Below are 19524 nucleotides of genomic sequence, written 5' to 3' on the forward strand. Positions count from 1 at the left end.
CAAGCCATTTCCGTAACTTTTTTATTTTACTGATTTTGTCATTGCTCTACTGCATGTAACCACTCCTCTATAAAACGCTTTATTACCCATAAAGTACTGAAAATAAACAACTAAAAAATGGCAAATAAATAAATAAGTAAATAAATATATGCAGGTAGACGTGTAGATGACCTTCAGTATTTTAATGTATAAACCGGCCCGAGAAAATTCAATGATGTATGCTATGATCCTTCGGCCTCATCTGCGCTTGCCTAAATGCGAACATTTTTTCGTCGTTCATATGTCAAGACATCCATCGCGCCAATACCTACAATAACCTATAGAAGAATGAGGCCAATTTGCATGCAGTTCAAAAATTCTAGTGGCTAAAACTTTCTACAGCAGTGTTTCTAAGGCCACAGTGTCTTCGTATAGGCCTTCTGCTTTAGAAGAAAAGTCTCAAGTGTGTAAATTGTTCGTGTCGTTTTTAGGTGCGCAGACCTGTCGCTACATTTCAGTCCACACAAGCAACAATACCTATTATGTATGACACAACCATTGGCAGTCGTTTTCCATAGAATGCGGTACTTGTAGTCTCCTGACAACGCACTTGGAAGTAAGACACCGATAGGAGGGAAATATTTTTCACGAACTTGTGCTCAGAAGAACAATAAAGCGATGTCAATTCAAAGGGAGGGCCCACAGGCAAGGGAAAGCAAAGGGACAATACGGCTGCCAAGAGATAAAATTAGGGTGTGAGACAGCAAAGGAACGGGCGAAAATCAACCTTACGGCTTCATAAGCCAGTACGCAGGTAACGAGGGGCTAACTTGATAGTTCGCTCCTAGAACGGTTATTAGTTCGCTCAACTCCTTGAGTAGATCTTTCTATGGCAGCAAAGCAGTGCTTTCTTGCTTTTGTGCTGTTCCTGGTAGTCCTACATGGTAAGCTGTTGTTTCAATTAGGTGTTCCCTTTTCATTGCAGCTTGCAAAAATTTCTGTCTATCCTTTAATCAACTTAGGGTTGGTGTCCTTTACAAATTTTGTGTTTTAAATACTTGATTTAAAGAGTGACGCTTAAAACATTTTCCCGCCTACCCTGTGATAAATAAATTCAGCAAAGATATCATCTATAATAATAAAGATTGTGGTGTTCTCCAACATTAAACCAAGGTCCAAAGTTGCGGCATTCGTTACTCTGTGGAGTGTTACATACCTAAGGAGATTTAGTAGCAAAATTCGTGCGGTCTTCTAACTGATTCAACATTATCGCAGCAAGAAAGCACAGAATATACATTAAAATGTGTACATGGCGTCCGCAATGTTGAAATAGAGGAGACGGCACACCGTAGAAAAACGACCTTAACATTTTTTAACCGTCGAGATTTTTAGCATAACAAAAGAGTTCTAATATTTCTCAAGAAAAACAATCGCCACGTTGCGCGACAGCCTGGGTGCTCATTCGGAATAAGGCATGTTTATAACCATCGCAAGCAGTCAATACTGTAGGCGATAAAGACATTTGAAAATAATGGATAGCGTATCACCGACTTTAATTTAGCTCTCTATGACAGCTGTCGGGTCATAGACCACAGTTCGCATCCTGGGCACCGTATTGAAGCGGTAAATATTTGATGATGTACAACCGTGCGCTCTCCTTATTATGCCGTTCAGAAGGTGTTCATGACAACTTCCCCATAGTTTATAAACGCTGCGCATGGGGTGCCGTCCTTCTACGAGCATTTTATTGAAGCTCCAGCGAGCTGCGTTTTCGAAAGGAATGCTGTGCCTGGTACTGCTTTTCTCTCCCTATCCTAACCTAACCGAACACAATACAAAATTATCTAATATAACTAAACAATTCAAAACAATAAATTTAACAGAATAATTCTGAAAAGAATTTCAAAAACCAAAATATTCCCAGGAAAAAACAGAAAGTGCCTAATAGTTTGAGAAAGAAGGGCTTCAATCGAAGATTACCTCCAGCCCTACGTAACACTGAACAGAGATGAAACGGTCACACTATCAGACCATATTTTTATACCTGTGAGGGCACAGAGGAACACAGCCACATGGTATTACCAGAGTCCTTCAATGCTTTACTGGTAGCGAAACTGCCCCGTAACCCAATGGGAGAGCTTCATATGCTGCGTTTGGCCGCCGCGCGGTGGCTCCACCATCTCACTGAGGTCACTCCTCGGGCGTCGTTGCGCTGGCTCGAACGGCGGAGACGCGGCGAGGTGTGTTTGTTTTGTGCGGGAAAAAGATGTAACGTGCACCTTGTGCTGTTGTGATGCCACTTAAGTAGAGCAACGACGATGCCGAACACGTGTTGCGTCCCTGGATGTCGTTCCTTGTACAACGATACAACAGAAAATGTTTCCTTGTTCTGTTTACCGAGCGACGGGGAGCTGCGTGAGAAATGGAGGCGCGCCATTCCAAGGCAAGAAACAGGATATTTCAGCTTCGAATATAAGTCTGTGACTGTGTTGGAATGCAAAAAGCAATGTACCCTTTTGAGAGCATCCTGGAACTAGAATTGTACAAGGCTAACTTAAAGCCGGATTTTTGTCAGATCAGTCAGGTAGTAGCGGTGCTTCATTACCTGTTTGCAAACTTGTATTACCTTGCACAGAGGCTCGCATGTAAAAGAAGCTTTGGGACGTCCCTGTGCTTTCACGTTTCATATTTCTGCGAATTGTCCCTTAGAGTTCGTTTCGTTTTTGTAACCGCGCAAGCCGCTTCCAGTTTTCTTATCTGGCGTTTCAACCGGAGCACCCGTTTCTCTTGTTGTCGTACGTCCCGTCGGGCAATATTCCTTAATATGTAAAGGGTGTCTCCTTGTCGCTAACTTGATTTTTTATTTCTTCGACAATGTTGTCCATCCTATTTCCATGGATCTTAAATTTTCGTTCCGAGAGTATTGCATGCACAGAAAACGCCGCGCAACTCACTTTATCGACGTTCATCTGTGCACGTCACACTGCGGACTGCTTCTTCGACGTTTGTGTTTCATTCTAGTCGTTTGTGGAGCAGGAGGTCGCTTTAATAAACTTCGTTCAGAAAGCTTTGTGTCGTTCTTGGCTACGTGGAAATATTCCCTTTCCTCCGTGTGCTGCAAATCGCAGAGAAAAAAAATAATTTTTGTACTCTGGACCACGCTCTTTTGTCTCCCGTCGTAATATTGAACATTTTTTTGTTGCGTGTAATAAAAACAGTTTGATTGTTATTTTTTCGCTTCCTTTTATTGCAAGGATTGCAAAGCATGGAAGCGGGAAGACACACGGTGTAAAATATATCCCTTCGTGTTTTGATCCTTCGCGTTTATCCAGCGTTTCCAGATGTTCTCAATTATGTACACACTCCTCGAAACGACTACTTCTTTTAGCGTTCTGTGCATTCCAGAGCAACCAACGGGTTCATTATTAGCGTAGGCTGGACGACGCGTACTTGGTTTCTTTCAGTTTTTTTATTGTATTATCGATAGGCCCGCAGCTGTCCGTTACTACGGAGCTACCGTATTGGTGGTATTTACAACTTTTGCTTGAAGAAAAGAAGCAAAAGATATTTAAAAATCCTTAAACACGACGGCGCAGCGCTTGTGCCAGAGGACGCAGAAGCCGTCGCCGTTCCCGGCTGAAGCCTAAGGTAATTTACTTGGAAAAATAAAACCCCATCGAAGACAGGTGATTATCTAATAACTGGACTATTCATCGCTAACTACTACGAAAAAAAGCACGCTTAATCAGCGTGCAGACACCAAAAGCAGCGAGCGTTTGCACGCGAAGAGGTGGCCAATATGCCGCACACGCGGCGGCTGGATGCCCTTCGTGCGGCGGGGACGCCTGTAGTGGCGCCCGCGGTCCCTATATGAAGCGGACGCCGAAGTTTCGGAACCAGTACAGCATTGAAGGACTCTGGTAGTACATAGGTAAGCTGGCAAAGGAAGACAAATGTCACATAGAAAATTTTGGGAAAATAACAGCATTCAAAAACGACAACCGATGGCAAGGTTGGTTCCAAGAACTATTTACACTATGTGGAAACAACCCAGTTTGTCGACAACTCTAGAGTACGTAGAAGCTTCGCTTGTAGGACGGAATACTTGAAGCTACCAATCAAGACGTACTTCGGGCACAAGAAACTTCACCACGTATGAGCACCGAATGTTAGCCGGACTGCGGTATAGGCAGGAAGATGTGGCGGCGGACGTGGCCTAAGGGCTAGCTAGCTGGCATTATGGCTAGACGAGGCAGAGGCTCTGCAGTGAAGTACATTAAAAGCACAAAAAAAAACGATCGGAGATATACTACCTGCTCTATTAACAACGGCAGAGTGTATAAAACTGCAACAGGTCTTCAGAAACAATTTAACTATTTTTTTTTTACGTTTCCAACCTTTGTTTCTCGATCTAGTGAAAAGAAAGAAGCGATTTTATGTTAACTGGATACACTGTGCCGATACACAAACCAGTGGTGCTGTAGAGCAAACACCTAGGAGAGGCTCCTTAAATGCCAACATCGTTTTACTATTCCGCATCAGTATATGCTGCTGAAACATTACTTTTCTGTAACCGAAGAAGCCAGAGGAATGCTGTGGGACGCTTCAAGTACGATTAACGGAAAGACGCCGCCGAACAGAAAAGCTGCATAAATAGCTTGCCAAGGCTATCCTCCGCCGTCGTCTTCAAAATAAAACAAATCCTCATTTTGGGGCACCTCTACAATACAGGACAAAATTCATCATTAAATTACGGCGCACGCCTTTTATGGTACTGCTAACGCTCATAAAGCGTGCGACAGGCGCGAACGCTGCGGTATGGGAATGAAAGTACACATATAGGGAAGGCGCAAGTATTTCTCTGAGTCAGGGGGAAGCAGCGAGTCCTGATTAGATCGCTGTAGGGCGCCGCTTCTTTGCTGGTGCTAGAGTCCCTGTATATAGCTCCGCCGGGGAAGCCGACTTGTGCGTTCATCCGCCATCTTGAACTTTAAGTCGCGGGGCAAAGCCGCCCGTCACGCTTCTAGGAACCGCCAGGTCTATTGTAGCGGTGGCGCGAAGCCTGAGTGAAAGTGTGTTGCCGGTTGCGCAGGCCGCTGCGCAGGCAGCCACAACCGCTGACCTGCGCACAACAGTAGCAGGGTGCGCACCACTGAACGCGGGTTTTAAGCGCAGAGCACTTTACGCGCTCGCGTTGTCGTCGTAGCTCGCTCGCTGAACCCAAGTAGAGCAACAGGTCGTCCCGTGGTAAAGCTGTCGTTCGCGGCGTACCCCAAAGGCTTCGAAAGCCAAACGGTTTATATACTCATAAGCGTTCGAAACTCGTCACCCGCTGGCGCTTGTCCTACATATCTCTGTTGTTTAGCTCAAAGCAAACTACAGGTACATTTGAGGCAAAACACGTAATTAACCTGCAGCGCCCGCGTTCATTTGGTTAGGAACGCTCGTTGGGCTGGTTTTTACAATAGTAAGCGAAAAAAGCGACAGCACAAGAAAACAACGGCGTGATCGAAAGGACGCAGAAAGGCTCAACGCGCAAGAAGAAAATGACGCGTTCGAAATGCCACAGAAGGGCTCCAGCCCCGCAAGCAAAAAATTACGCGTTCGAAATGACGCAAAGCAGCTCCAGCCTAAAAATAAAACAAGCAAAAAAAGTACAGAACTTCCGCTGGATCAGTTTAAGTAAGGAGACACGCGAGCACTGCAAATCCGGGAAATTTGAAATTTATTTTGTGGTAGCAGTGAGCGGATAATGGTGGTACAGCCCTTTATGGCGAATCACTACTCCGCACTTCCGACAGCTTTCAGATAGAGTAGAACGGGTTTAATTTTTCTATCATGGTGGGACCCATGTCGGGGTTGCTTGTAGAAATCAGCCACGTAACTCTGGCAAAGAGTCTACAGGACTTCTAGCCGGAAAGATATTGTCGAGGACTGACGGTGTTTTGTGGACTAGCTAGATCAGAGGCCGGGGGCTATTTTTTTTTAGTCGTCACCATTATTTAGGCCGATATTGCGGGGAGACGTACATGTATAGGGGAGTTGAACGTCTTGAACGGCCGGTAACGTTTCCCCTTTGATTTGTTTCTTTTGATTAGATGAAGCATTATTGTGGTCAGCAAAACGTATTCAGATCGAATGGCACTTTTAGATGACGTCGCTTCTCAATTTAGTTAACCTCTCAAAAATAGTGTAAATATTGATGGTAGCGGATGTAATACTAACTATTGCATGAACTCTGCTGTTGATATCGACAGAAAGAAAATTATTTCAACATAGCACTTGTAACATCGTGTAACTGACAAAAGAATGTTACAAATGACAAGGAATAAAAATTTGAAACATTGCATTTATTTTCTTGGATTTGCCGAAAAGGCAATGTAAAATTGTTAGTTTTTTGACGCAATAACTATACTACAAAACGTTATCCACTGCATCACAATTTCCGTCGCCATTTTTCGAGCTAACGCAGCATCATGGAAACGGTTATGCCGGTAAATAGGCTGCAGGCCAGGTGGCCTTTCCGGAAGGGTTCTGGTATTGCTAGCTAATACTCCACTCTAATATGCTGCGTGGACTTGCAATAATAGTGTGTCGATAAGTCTGTTTGTGTGCACGGAGAAGTGAGGTGTTCATGTCTCTAAACCTTTAACCAGAGCAGCCATGCTATTACGGGACACCATTGAGTATTGCTGAAAAGGTTGTGTGCATGGATGACACAGCACGGTCGTCCCATGGCCTCCTAAAAAGAGGTAATAATCCCCCCCCCCATCACCGGGATAGAACTAAAATTTGTTAGTAACAATGACCGTAAGGCCACTGCAAAACGCGATGCCGCATTACTTGTTTAAAATAAGTCTGTGACACCCGACGGGGCTGATGCATTGTTTAAAAAGATGTCTTCCGTTATTAATAAAAAACTAACCAAATGTGCCTTGAAAATCAGCGTCCGATAGGCAAAATTGTTAACAAAACAGTGTTGAGAGAAGCAAACACGTCCCTTTCTGCGCTTCTGCTACCAGTATGGCCCTGTACTCAGCGCAACCCGATTCCGCACAACCCTTAAACAGGGCACATAAAGCCGACCGAAAAGAACTGGCTCCAATCCAAGCAGTGAAGGTAGTTTCAAAGTAAAGCTGCAAACGACACCCACAGATATTCCCCATGTGACGTCACTTGAATTCACACACGTGGCTCTAAAAAGAGTCAGACCAGGGATTCCGCCAGCCGTTGCCAGTAATTTGCGGGGACGGAGTTCCGAACGCAGCAGCAGCGTCGGCCATGGCAGGGCTAGAGCGGCGGACAACACCGCTGTAGCCCGGCGGTGAGTCGGGAGAAGGGAAACGGAGAGGAGCGTCTTTCTAAGGGTGAGAGAGAGGAACTTAGCCATTCTGATGTGCTAGCTCGGGGCTACAGCATCGCGCAACACGAGCGCAGACACCGAAACAATTCGGGATGTGAGCTTAGTGATTCCCATTTATGCCGAATAAAACTAGTTTAGTAAGTTTGAGAATTGCGAAAAATCTGTGGGAACTTTTATAACAGCTATTTTTCAGAACCAGTTGCTCCTTCCACCTTTTGTAATACCTCTTCGAACAACCCAATTGGTGTTCACCAATTTAGAAAAGGGAGTCCCACTCGTCGCAAGCCGTGCGCAAAAGGTGGCGTTTTTCGAGCACCCAGATGTCTGTATTTGGGCTCTAGATTTTGTTTTCCCGCTCTGCAAATCAATCGTTTACGTATCTTTGCCATACGACCACTTAATTCCGTCGAGTCCGGGTCGCCCAGAAGGTGCTGTTTAACGAGTTAATCAAGCCGTGCGAAGGAAGCGCGCAATGAACGGAAAGCTGAGCCAATACAGGCCCAAAACAAGCCAATACAGGCCCAAAACAACCATCTTGACGTCATCCTCAATGCAATTATTGCCGCTTAACAAGCCCATACCAAATTATAAATGTCAGAGATCGAATTGGGCAACTTTTAATTATTTTTTCTGTGAACTCTCCATTGCCCTCCTACTCAGTTCGTCGTTCCTTCCAAAAATAGAAATGAATAGATTCGCTGAAGCCGTAGAATGTTTTCATAGATACGCACTTATGCGTTTTTTTGTTTTTGTTACCTCCCTTGGAAGCAAATCGACTCAAAAGGTACATTTCCATTAGCACTTTTTTGCCACCCTCAGTTTCTTTCATAGTGTTCAAGTAGGGCACATGCAAATGCAATATTCCTTTTTTTACTTTGCTTGCTATTTCATGGATAATTGTATCGACAAAAATTGGCGATATACCTCGCTATAGTCGCGAAAGAATGTTTGCAGAGACAAGGGAAATGCACTGGGTACCACGTGATAATTATTGTTGTTTGAAAGCATGTCAGCGTCACTCTGCTGGGTTTTATTTTCCTAAGCTTAGAAGCGCAGGCACTGTTGGAAAATACCTCTACATCGGCTTTGCAAGAAATATGCACTTGCAATATGTTGCTTGCATTATCAAAAGTGTATCACTTAGAGGAACAATTATGTTGCCCGTGTGGAACTTCAGAGCGCATAAGACCCGCCGTGGTGACTCAGTGGCTAAGGCATTGTGCTGGTGCTCGATTCCCGGGCTGGATTCCCAGCCGCTGTGGCCGCTTTTCTGATGGAGGCTAAAACCGAAAATACCCGTGTGTCGAGATTGCGGAGCTCCCCCAGACGATCAAAATTAATCCGGAGCCCTCCACTACCGCGCGCCTCATCGCCTGTAAAGCATTGGCGTGTTAACCCCAACAATTAGTTACAAACAGCATAAAACTTGTTGGTGTTTCTACACTCAACAACGCCAAATTTTTCTCTGATACTATTGCCGCTATTCGGGCAGACGAAATTTTATAGATCCTAAGTCCTATTTTGGTGTGATATCAAGAGCGGTTTAACCAAACATGTCCCTGAAAATTAAAATTTCTCTCTTCACTTATAGAGGCCTACACATCTCACTCATTTATGTCGTAGACGGACAGATTTTCGAGGATCCGTACCAAGGTCTGTTTTAAGACTGTGGCTGGTAATGCGCTGTTTCCGAGTCTTTGCAATAGAAGTAGCTTCTTTCAAGTGCGTTGCTTTCGTTATATTAAGAGTTTACGAGCTGTTGTTTTATCGGTCAGAAAGCAAAGGCGCGTTTTTGGGCGCAGCCCTTTTTGGCTGGCGGTACCCGGGGTTCGCGGAGGCGGCGGCGTCTGTGTATGCCCGCGTAATTGGGTGAGCGAACGAAGCAGCGGAGGCAGAAGAAAATGGAAGGGAGCGCGGGGCGAAAGGGGAGAGAGGGCGGCACGTACGGCTATGCATTCATCTCTTTCGAAGCCTCCCCCTCAATAAACCGCGGTTTTGATGAAATAATGAGTGGTCTAGCAGTAGTCCACCCTCCATTAATGTAACGTAACGTCAACTAAATTAATATTTCCTAATGGACAGAAAAAAACATTGAAAATGCCAAAAACCTACCTAAGCCATGAAAATTACAATCCAAACTAAAATAGAAATAAAGGAGGCAAGGTTTGGGTAACCACCACTGTCATTGGTAACAGGAACCTAACATTGAACTTTTACATCGCAACGACACACGCTATTGCATGTGTCAGCCCAGTTTTCAAAATTTGAATGTTGCCGGAACGCACTATAGCTACGGCTGAAGCGCTGGGCTGGAGTGACGTCGGACGTCACCCTAGGAACTGCGTTTGCCAAAAGTGCCTTTTAAAACGCGTTATGCGTTGGCCATGTGAATAAAGGGGTGTAGCCCTAAAGTAAATCCACCAGGTTATGACCGTCATTTCGGTGCTAAATTTCAAGCTTACTATGACATTTGATGGCAATCGCATTTAAGTCCATTCTCCCTCGCATCTTGGAAAAAAGCGTGCAAAAACCAGATATTTGAACTTATGTACTCAGTTTTAAACTAAGGCTAGCTTACGTCGTATTAGCGTAGAAGAATATTGTCGTCCGTGCCTATAATGTTGCCTTATCTTTTTCTTCCAGGTTCGAGATCAGCGAGTCCAACAAGTGGAAATAATTTACACTGTACGTAATTCCACGATCATTTTTTTACCCACGCAGTGTAACACAACCTTCCCCACATATCCCATACAATCTAACACTAATTTTATAGTACTCAACAGCGACCCCCCTACGGACTTATTAAAGTACGCAACATATCCTACCATTCCCACGGAAACATTTTTTTCGATCTTGAATAAAAACGCTTGGCTTCGTGCCACAAGGTTGTCTTATAATGTACCTGCAAGAAAACAATTCACTTTATTCCAACGGACGGCGAATACCCATTGAATATCGCTGCAAGGTTCAATGTTACCAAAACATTGGAAAACTGATAAAACAACCACCCCTCGTAAGGTAGCTGACAAAGCCAACGTACAGTTTTATCGGCCGTTATTATTAACATTGGTGCGCGTATAATAGCAAATAATTTTCGCTGGTTATTGCGGGTCGCCCTGGCGAATCGCCCCAGAGTGGATGTCCAATTGCCGAAGGTTGGCTCACGTCACCAGTTACCACTGGGAGCAGTAGTCGAAGGCACTGTCGAAGTGGGTTCGTGCTACCCCGCACACTAGAGATGCCAAAACTACTTCTAGAAGATAAATAATTTACATTACTCATTGCTTTCGTAGAGTTTTCTAAAATGTAATTAAATTTATATTCGAAATTAAAGGTGGCCGACAGTAATAAAATTACTCTGCACTTATTTGTAAATTACTTTGAAATTACGAGAAGGCAGGCGGAGCTCTCATCGAAGCGATGTTTCCTTCGTGTTCGTAGAGTTACAGTACCCAGAGGCTCTCTGGGCATTGGAACTCCACTTGGTCAAATTTTTTTGGGCAACTTTTTATGCTGTAAGGGAAGCGACAGGCTATACCGTAGTCAAAAATACTTGGGAAAATAATAGGTAATTTCCATAAAATTACTGGCCTGAAGTAATCTATTACAGTAATAAATTACTAACACTGAAAATTAATTCATTACATTATTCATTACATAAATAAATATATGGTCACTGTAATTTAATTAATGTAATTTCATTATTTTCAAGTCTGCCGCACACTTCACCAAAGTGCATTGAAGGTTTATTGCCCAGTCACAGAAACAAAACGCTTTGAAATGGCAGAGTGATATCCGCACACCGGCCGGCTGACTGTCACGGACTTCACACGATTTAAACGCTGATGGTGAGTGCGGCCTTATGGCTAAGCTCATTTGGTTGCTTGTACTAGCCTAATTCCGAGCGGCAACCTCTTTGAGTTACAAGTTTCAGTTCTACCCACCTTCTCATAACCAAACCCGACGCCAGTGCACATGGTGAAGGGGGTGGTTGCTGCGTAGTTTGGCGTGCACTACATCATCCTCGTGTTCCTAATATCTATATATATATATATATATATATATCATTATTATTATCATCACCAGCCCATCAACGCCCACTGCAGGGCAAAGGCCTCTCCCATTATTCTCCAATTACCTCGGTCCTGTGCCAACTGTGACCAATTTATCCCCGCAAACTTCTTGATATCATCTGCCCATCTAACTTTCTGCCGCCCCCTGCAACGCTTGCCTTCTCTAGGGATCCACTCTGTTACCCTTAATGACCAGCGGTTATCTTGCCTTCGCTTTACAAGCCCTGCCCACGTCCATTTCTTCTTCTTAATTTCTACTAATATGTCTTTAACAGCAGTTTGCTCCCTGACCCACTCCGCTCTCTTCTTGTCCCTTAATGTTACAAATATCATTTTCCGCACCATTGCTCGTTGAGTCGTTCTCAAATTAAGTTGAACCCTCTTAGTGAGCCTCCAAGTTTCTGCCCCGTAGGTGAGTACCGGCAAGATGCAGCTGTTATACACTTTCTTCTTCAGCGACAATGGTAGGCTGCTATTCATTATCTGAGAATGTCTGCCATATGCACCCCACCCCATTCTGATCCTTCTAACTATCTCTGCCTCATGGTTGGGATCTGGGGTCACAACTTGGCCTAAGAAGATATATTCGCTTACCACTTCCACTGCATCGCCACCTATCTCAAACTGCTGTGCTGTCCCGAGGTTATCGATCATTACTTTAGTTTTCTGCATATTAATTTTCAGGCCCTCGGTTCTACTCTGTTCGCCCAGTGCGGAAAGCATGCTTTGCAATTAGTCCCCCGAGTTACTTAGCAAGGCAACGTCATCAGCAAATCTGAGGTTACTGAGGTATTCTCCATTAACCCTTACTCCCACCTGTTCCCAATCCAACGTTTTGAATACTTCTTGTAAGCATGCTGTGAATAACATTGGAGAGATTGTGTCTCCGTGTCTCACACCCTTCCTTATAGAAATTTTACTGCTCTCCCTATGAAGGATGATAGTAGCTGTAGAGCCATTGTAGATATCCTCTAGTATTCTTAAATTATGCTCATCTACCCCCTGGTTCCGTAATGCCTGAAATACTAATAGGGTTTCGACCGAGTCAAATGCTTTCTCATAATCTATGAAGGCTATATATAGGGGTTCAGTTTACTCAGCGCACTTCTCTATCACCTGATTGATCGTGTGAATATTGACCATTGTTGAATAACGTTTACGGAACCCTGCTTGTTCTTTAGGTTGACTGAAATCTAAGGTTGCAGAGATTCGGTTAGCGATTACCTTGGTAAATACCTTGTAGACGACTGACAGTAAGCTGATCGGCCTGTAATTTTTCAAGTCCTTCATGTCGCCTTTCTTATGGATTAGGATGATGTTCGCGTTCTTCCAAGATTCCGGGACCATTGCGGTCATTAGGCATTGCGTATACAGGTTTGCCAGTTTTTCAAGTACAATTTCTCCGCCATCCTTCAAGAGGTCTGCTGTTATCTGATCCTCACCAGGTGCTTTGCCCCCTTTCATTTCTTTCAAAGCCTTCCTTACTTTATCGGTCGTTACTGGTGGGATGTCAATCTCCTCTGAACTACTGTCTCGTTCGGCATTATCCTGTATGTCCCGGCTACTGTACAGATCCCTATAGAACTCCTCGGCCACTGTGACTATTTTATCCCTATTTGTGATGACATTGCCTTGCTTATCCTTAAGTGCATACATCTGATTTTTCCCCACGCCAAGACGTCTCTTCACTGCTTTCAGGCTTCCTCCGTTCTTTACAGCTTATTCGATCCTCTCCATATTATACTTCCGTATGTCAGCTGTCTTGCGCCTATTGATTAACTTCGAGAGCTCGGCTAGTTCTATTCTGTCAGCTGCGGTGGATATTCTCATGGTTTGCCGTTTCCTGATTAGATCTTTTGTCTCCTGTGAGAGTTTACCAGTAGCCTGTCTAGCCAGTGATATATATTGCCGCGAACCATACATTGGGTTTGTTTATTTGTGTTTTGCTTTTACCGCCCGGCTGCGCCGGTCTGCGTTATCTCTGCGCCAAGGGAAGCGCGTGTTCCATTGTTTCTTTCTGGGCCGCATGTGTTATCTGTTGTGATAGGGAGAGCATTCCTATCTAACGTGAACAGCCCAGAATAATCTTCTTGGATCTACTATGTTCTCGATGCGAATCGACGTTTCGAGAACCACGCGCACCGAAAGATAAAAAGCCTGCAGTGCGGACGCCGGGGCATTCGATTCGACGACACTCGCCTGTGCAAGTCACTTTGTTGACCGCTGCTTCGCCGCCTCTGTATTCTTTTGAGTTGTTAGGGGAGCACAAGTTCGCTCCAATAAACGTATTTCTCATTCAAAACAACTGCTTTGTCCTTGTCTTCGTGACATCTGGTGGAGGTGCTGGGTACGCACCCTTCATGCCCACTACAACCTCTGGAAGCCGCCAAGCCAGTCCAACAAGAGCCAGCCTCCGCGTGCAAGATTTACCACCCGAGTTCGGTCTACTACCGGAGAAGACGAAGAACAAAGACGTCGCAACCAGCACCATGTTCAACCAAGCCAATCCTCCTGTCGTTCTGCAGTAGCCATGGGAACCGCCATCATTCCGAGGAGCCCCCGCAGAAGACCCAGAAGAATGGTTGGAAAAACTGGAGCGCGTCCGGAAATTCAACAGGTGGGACGACGCAGAAACGTTCCGGCACGTTTTCTTTTACTTGGAAGATTCGGCTCGCACTTGGTTCGAGAACCACGAGAGCTCCTTGACAAACTGGGCTCAGTTCAAAAGCGAGTTCACTAAGACCTTCACTACCGTGGTCAGAAAAGAACGCGCAGCGCTTTTACTCGAAACTCGAACGCAGCACCCTAACGAAGGGGTAGTGATCTTTGTTGAGGAGATGAAGAGGTTGTTTCGACGTGCGGATCCGGAGATGACAGAAGAAAAGAAACTAAGGTTCCTCATGCGAGGGGTAAAGCAGGAGCTTTTTGCTTGCCTTGTCCGCAATCCTCCCAAGACGGTGGCCGAATTCGCGTCTGAGGCGGCCGCGATGGAGAACACGCTGGAAGTTCGAACGAGGCAGTACGATCGCCCGGTCAACGTGATGGTTTCCTAGACGATCGGTGCCGGGGCTACAAGCTCCGACACACTGCGTGAGACCATCCGAGCAGTGGTCAGGGAGGAGCTTCGGAAGCTTTTTCCGACGACGCCGCCGCAACCTCAAGTGTCTTCCCTGACTGACGTCATCCGCGAAGAGGTTCAACACGCTTTGGGCACTTTTATGCCATCCGAAGCACCCCGCGAGCCACAGGCGATGACCTATTCTGCGGCTGTTCGTCGACCCCGCCCTGCTCCAACCCGTCTACAAGAAGCTCCACCGTACCGCCGTCCACTCTCGCCGCCGTCCCCACTCTCGCCGCCGTCGACCGTACCGCCGTACACAGCCCAAACCCAGACGCCGAGGAAGACTGACGTTTGGCGAACGCCAGATCATCGTCCGCTGTGCTACCATTGCGGGGAGGCCGATCACATCTATCGTCGCTGCCCGTACAGGAGACTCGGACTGCGTGGTTTCTCCGTCGACGCCCCACACCCCCGACCCGGCCAGCGCCCTACTGAGATCGACGAATACCTGTCCAACACCAACCGAGGACCAGCCCGCTCACACCGATCGCCATCGCCCTACCCATACCAGTCACCTAACCGCCGTAGCAATGCTGATTTCGCACGTGGAAGGTCCCCCAGCCCAGGCGGGGGAAACTAAAAGCAGCAACTTCTGGAGGTGAAGTTGCTCTACGGCGAAATATTGGAAACCCTCCAACGACCCAAGGACGCGCCGAAGACAGTCATTCACGACATGCCCTCATCCCGACGACCCGACCAAGCCCTGACGAGACTCCTGAACACGACGACAGCTACACGGCGCGACGCGTACCCGACCTGACCGAGACGTCCGTTGAGAAGACGACGACAACGACGATGCACAGGGCCCGACCGTCAACACATACAAGCAGAGATACGACGCCCCGACGAACCCGGAACTCGAGGAAGACTGCATCTGACGTCCAGGTGTCCATCGACGGCTTTCACGTAGTCGCCCTCGTAGACACGGGAGCTGACTATTCGGTAATGAGCGGACCATTTGCATCTAAACTGAAGAAAGTTATGACCAGATGGGACGGTCCGCATATACGCACAGCAGGAGGCCACCTCGTGACGCCAAGTGGAACGTGCACATCGCGCGTCACCATAGACGGCACGACGTACCCTGCCGCGTTCGTCATCTTGCCTAACTGCTCCCGCGACGTAATTCTCGGAATGGACTTTTTGACGGACAACGGCGCAATAATTGATCTGCAGACCAAGTCGATAACTTTTTCCTCCGATCACTCCATGACGCCGGAACCGAACCCCGAACACCGTGCAGCTGTAAGGATAGCCGATGATCATGTCACCCTGCCACCCCGCGCAAGTTTGATTATCACCGTCTACTGTGAAGGTGCTGCTCCTGACGTTGACGCTATCGTGGAGAGTGACCAAAGGTTGCCTCTCGACCGCGGTGTGTCTGTCGCAAGAGGCATTGCGCGCTTCAAGGAACACCAATCCCACATTTTGGTTACTAATTTCACCGAGGAGTACCAGCATTTAAACAAGGGCGCGGCAATTGCATTTCTCGAAGAAACGCAAGAAGCAAGTGACGTGATCGCGGTCGCCGACTTTGAACGCACCCCCGTAGAAACCTTCAAGCTCCCGCAGCCCTTCGACGGGAATCCGGCGCTACCGCAAGAACAACAGAACAAATTATTGGCTTTGCTGCGTCGCTATAGCGAATGTTTTTGGTCGAGCGCAAAACTACGTCAGACCCCTCTAGCGAAGCACCGAATAATAACCGAAGATGGAGCCCGACCTACCCGACAGTCACCGTACCCCGTCTCTTCACACGAACGGGAAGCCATCCGGACTCAAGTCGACGACATGCTCAGCGACGACATTATACAGCCATCGAAAAGCCCCTGTGCTGCGCCCGTCGTACTCGTAAAGAAAAAAGACGGCACATTAAGGTTTTGTGTTGACTACCGGCGACTGAACAAAATCACGAAAAAGGACGTGTACCCCCTCCCCCGAATCGACGATGCCCTCGACCACCTCTGCCACGCGAAGTACTTCTCATCGATGGACCTGAAGACCGGCTACTGGCAAATTGAAGTGGACGAGAGAGACCGAGAGAAGACTGCATTTATAACCCCAGACGGCCTATACGAGTTCAAGGTGATGCCGTTTGGGTTGTGCACAGCACCAGCGACGTTTCAAAGAGTCATGGACACTGTGCTAGCTGGCCTTAAGTGGCACACCTGCCTCGTATACCTCGACGACGTAGTGGTATTCGCCCGGACTTTCGACGAACACCTTGCAAGGTTGGAGTCTGTCCTCGACGCCATTCGTACGTCGGGGTTGACGCTGAAGCCTGAAAAGTGCCGTTTCGCATACGAGGAACTCAAGTTCTTGGGCCACGTCGCCAACGCCGCGGGAGTCCTACCTGACCCGGCAAAAACTTCAGCTATCGCGAACTTCCCTAGGCCGAAAGACAAGAAGGGCGTGCGAAGATTTCTCGGGCTGTGCGCATACTACCGGCGCTTCGTCGCAAACTTCGCACGCATTGCAGAGCCACTCACGCGCTTGACGAAAGACAGCACCCCTTTCAGCTGGGAAAACGACCAAGAAAAAGCATTCTGCGAGCTGCAAAAACGCCTGCAAAGCCCGCCCGTGCTCGCTCATTTCGACGAAAATGCCGAAACGGAAATGCACACGGACGCCAGTGATATAGGCTTGGGTGCCGTCCTTATCCAAAAGCTAAGCGGCTGCGAAAGGGTAATCGCATATGCCAGCCGTGGTCTGTCGAAGGAGGAGAAAAACTATTCTGCCTCTGAGAAAGAGCGCCTGGCTATTATATGGGCGATTTCAAAATTTCGCCCATACGTGTATGGAAGGCCATTCAAGGTTGTAACAGACCACCATGCGCTGTGTTGGCTCGCCAATTTTAAGGACCCCTCTGGCCGTCTTGGGCGGTGGAGCTTGCGCCTGCAGGAGTTCGACGTTACAGTCGTTTATAAATCCGGCAGGAAACACTCCGACGCCGACTGCCTGTCCCGCGCCCCCGTCGACCCACCACCACAAGACTCTGATGAAGACAGCGCGTTCTTCGGGATCGTGACGGAGAGCGACCTAGCCGCCCAGCAGCTTGCCGACCCCGACTTACGCGTCATAATCGAGTACCTCGAGGGATGCAACGTTGCCGTTCCTAGGACCTTCAAACGCAGCTTACCAGCATTCAGCCTGAGAAACTCCGTCCTCGTGAAGAAGAATTTCAGCCTCGGAACAAGAGCGAATTACCTTATCGTCATCCCCGCGGACCTTCGTGACGACATTTTGGAAGCGTGCCACGACGACCCGTCTTCCGGAAATCTCGGCACAGCCCGCACTATTGGAAAAATCAAGGCGAGGTACTACTGGCCCGGCCTTACCTCTGACGTCACCCACTACGTCCGTAGCTGCCGTGACTGCCAGCGACGAAAAACGCCGCCGACAAGACCCGCCGGACTTCTGCAACCGATCGCCGTCCCATCGAGACCATTTCAACAGATTGGAATGGACCTTTTAGGCCCGTTTCCTACGTCACGATCACAGAACAAGTGGATTGTCGTAGCGACAGACTACATGACGCGCTACGCAGCGACCACCGCTCTTCCGAGGGGGACTGCACAAGAAGTGGCAAAGTTCTTTATAAGCCAAGTTGTGCTGCGACATGGAGCCCCGGAAGTCCTAATCACAGACCGCGGAACGGCATTTACTGCGGAGCTGTTGCAAGGAGTATTACGCTACAGCAACACGGATCACCGAAGAACGACGGCGTACCACCCCCAAACGAACGGACTAACAGAACGTCTGAACAAGACAATCGAAGATATGCTGTCAATGTACGTTGACGTTGAACATAAGACTTGGGACGAAGTGCTCCCGTATGTCACGTTTGCGTACAACACGGCTATCCAGGAGACGACGCAGCTGACGCCGTTCGAGCTTGTCTACGGTAGAAGGCCGACTACGATGCTCGACGCCATGCTTCCGCACGTAGAAGACGACGACCTCAACGCCGACGTCCACGGATATCTTCAACGTGCGGAGGAGGCCCGCCAGCTCGCTCGAGTTCGTATAGCGGACCAGCAGCTGGTGGATGCGGGCCGCTACAACCTCCGACGCCGAGACGCCGAGTACCAACCAGGGGATCGTGTGTGGGTTTGGACTCCCATCCGACGACGCGGACTCAGTGAGAAGCTCCTGCGACGCTATTTCGGACCCTACCAGATTCTACGACGTGTTGGCCAACTTACCTACGAAGTGATCCCTGATGGTGACTCCGGCACATCACTACAACGCAGGCGGCCTGAAGTCGTCCACGTGGTTCGCCTAAAACCTTTCTACGGACGATGACGAACTTTTATTTTCATTTGTTCGGACTATCGCTTATGTTAGCATCGGGTCGATGCACTCTTAGGGGGGGGGTAATGCCGCGAACCATACATTGGGTTTGTTTATTTGTGTTTTGCTTTTACCGCCCGGCTGCGCCGGTCTGCGTTATCTCTGCGCCAAGGGAAGCGCGTGTTCCATTCTTTCTTTCTGTGCCGCATGTGTTATCTGTTGTGATAGGGAGAGCATTCCGATCTAACGTGAACAGCCCAGAATAATCTTCTTGGATCTACTATGTTCTCGATGCGAATCGACGTTTCGAGAACCACGCGCGCCGAAAGATAAAAAGCCTGCAGTGCGGACGCCGGGGCATTCGATTCGACGACACTCGCCTGTGCAAGTCACTTTGTTGACCGCTGCTTCGCCGCCTCTGTATTCTTTTGAGTTGTTAGGGGAGCACAAGTTCGCTCCAATAAACGTATTTCTCATTCAAGACAACTGCTTCGTCCTTGTCTTCGTGACAATATATATATATATATATATGACGCGAATCAGAAATGCGATATGAGGGGCTCGGTGAATTAAGACAGAATAAGGGTTGGCAGTCAAAAAAATCTCGAAAAGCAAAGGGGAGTCAGAAACAAATTGGTGAAAAAATGTCCGCCGGGTGGGATCCGAACCCCTTTGCTTTCCGAGGTTGTCCAGAC

General features: G+C 47.5%; 1 long non-coding RNA gene across 1 annotated transcript in view; it reads left to right on the forward strand.

Moving 5' to 3' along the window:
* Positions 1 to 683: 683 nt before the first annotated feature.
* Positions 684 to 19524, forward strand: part of LOC144172466 (uncharacterized) — a 60962-nt gene continuing 42121 nt past the window's right edge. The window contains exons 1-2 of the long non-coding RNA XR_013323016.1: positions 684 to 923; positions 9986 to 10027. This is a non-coding gene — a long non-coding RNA (uncharacterized LOC144172466). The remainder of the gene's footprint in view (positions 924 to 9985; positions 10028 to 19524) is intronic.

This window comes from Haemaphysalis longicornis, unplaced genomic scaffold (assembly GCF_048455015.1).
Source record: "Haemaphysalis longicornis isolate Haplotype H1 unplaced genomic scaffold, Haemaphysalis longicornis Haplotype H1 scaffold_216, whole genome shotgun sequence".
Classification (NCBI taxonomy): domain Eukaryota; kingdom Metazoa; phylum Arthropoda; class Arachnida; order Ixodida; family Ixodidae; genus Haemaphysalis; species Haemaphysalis longicornis.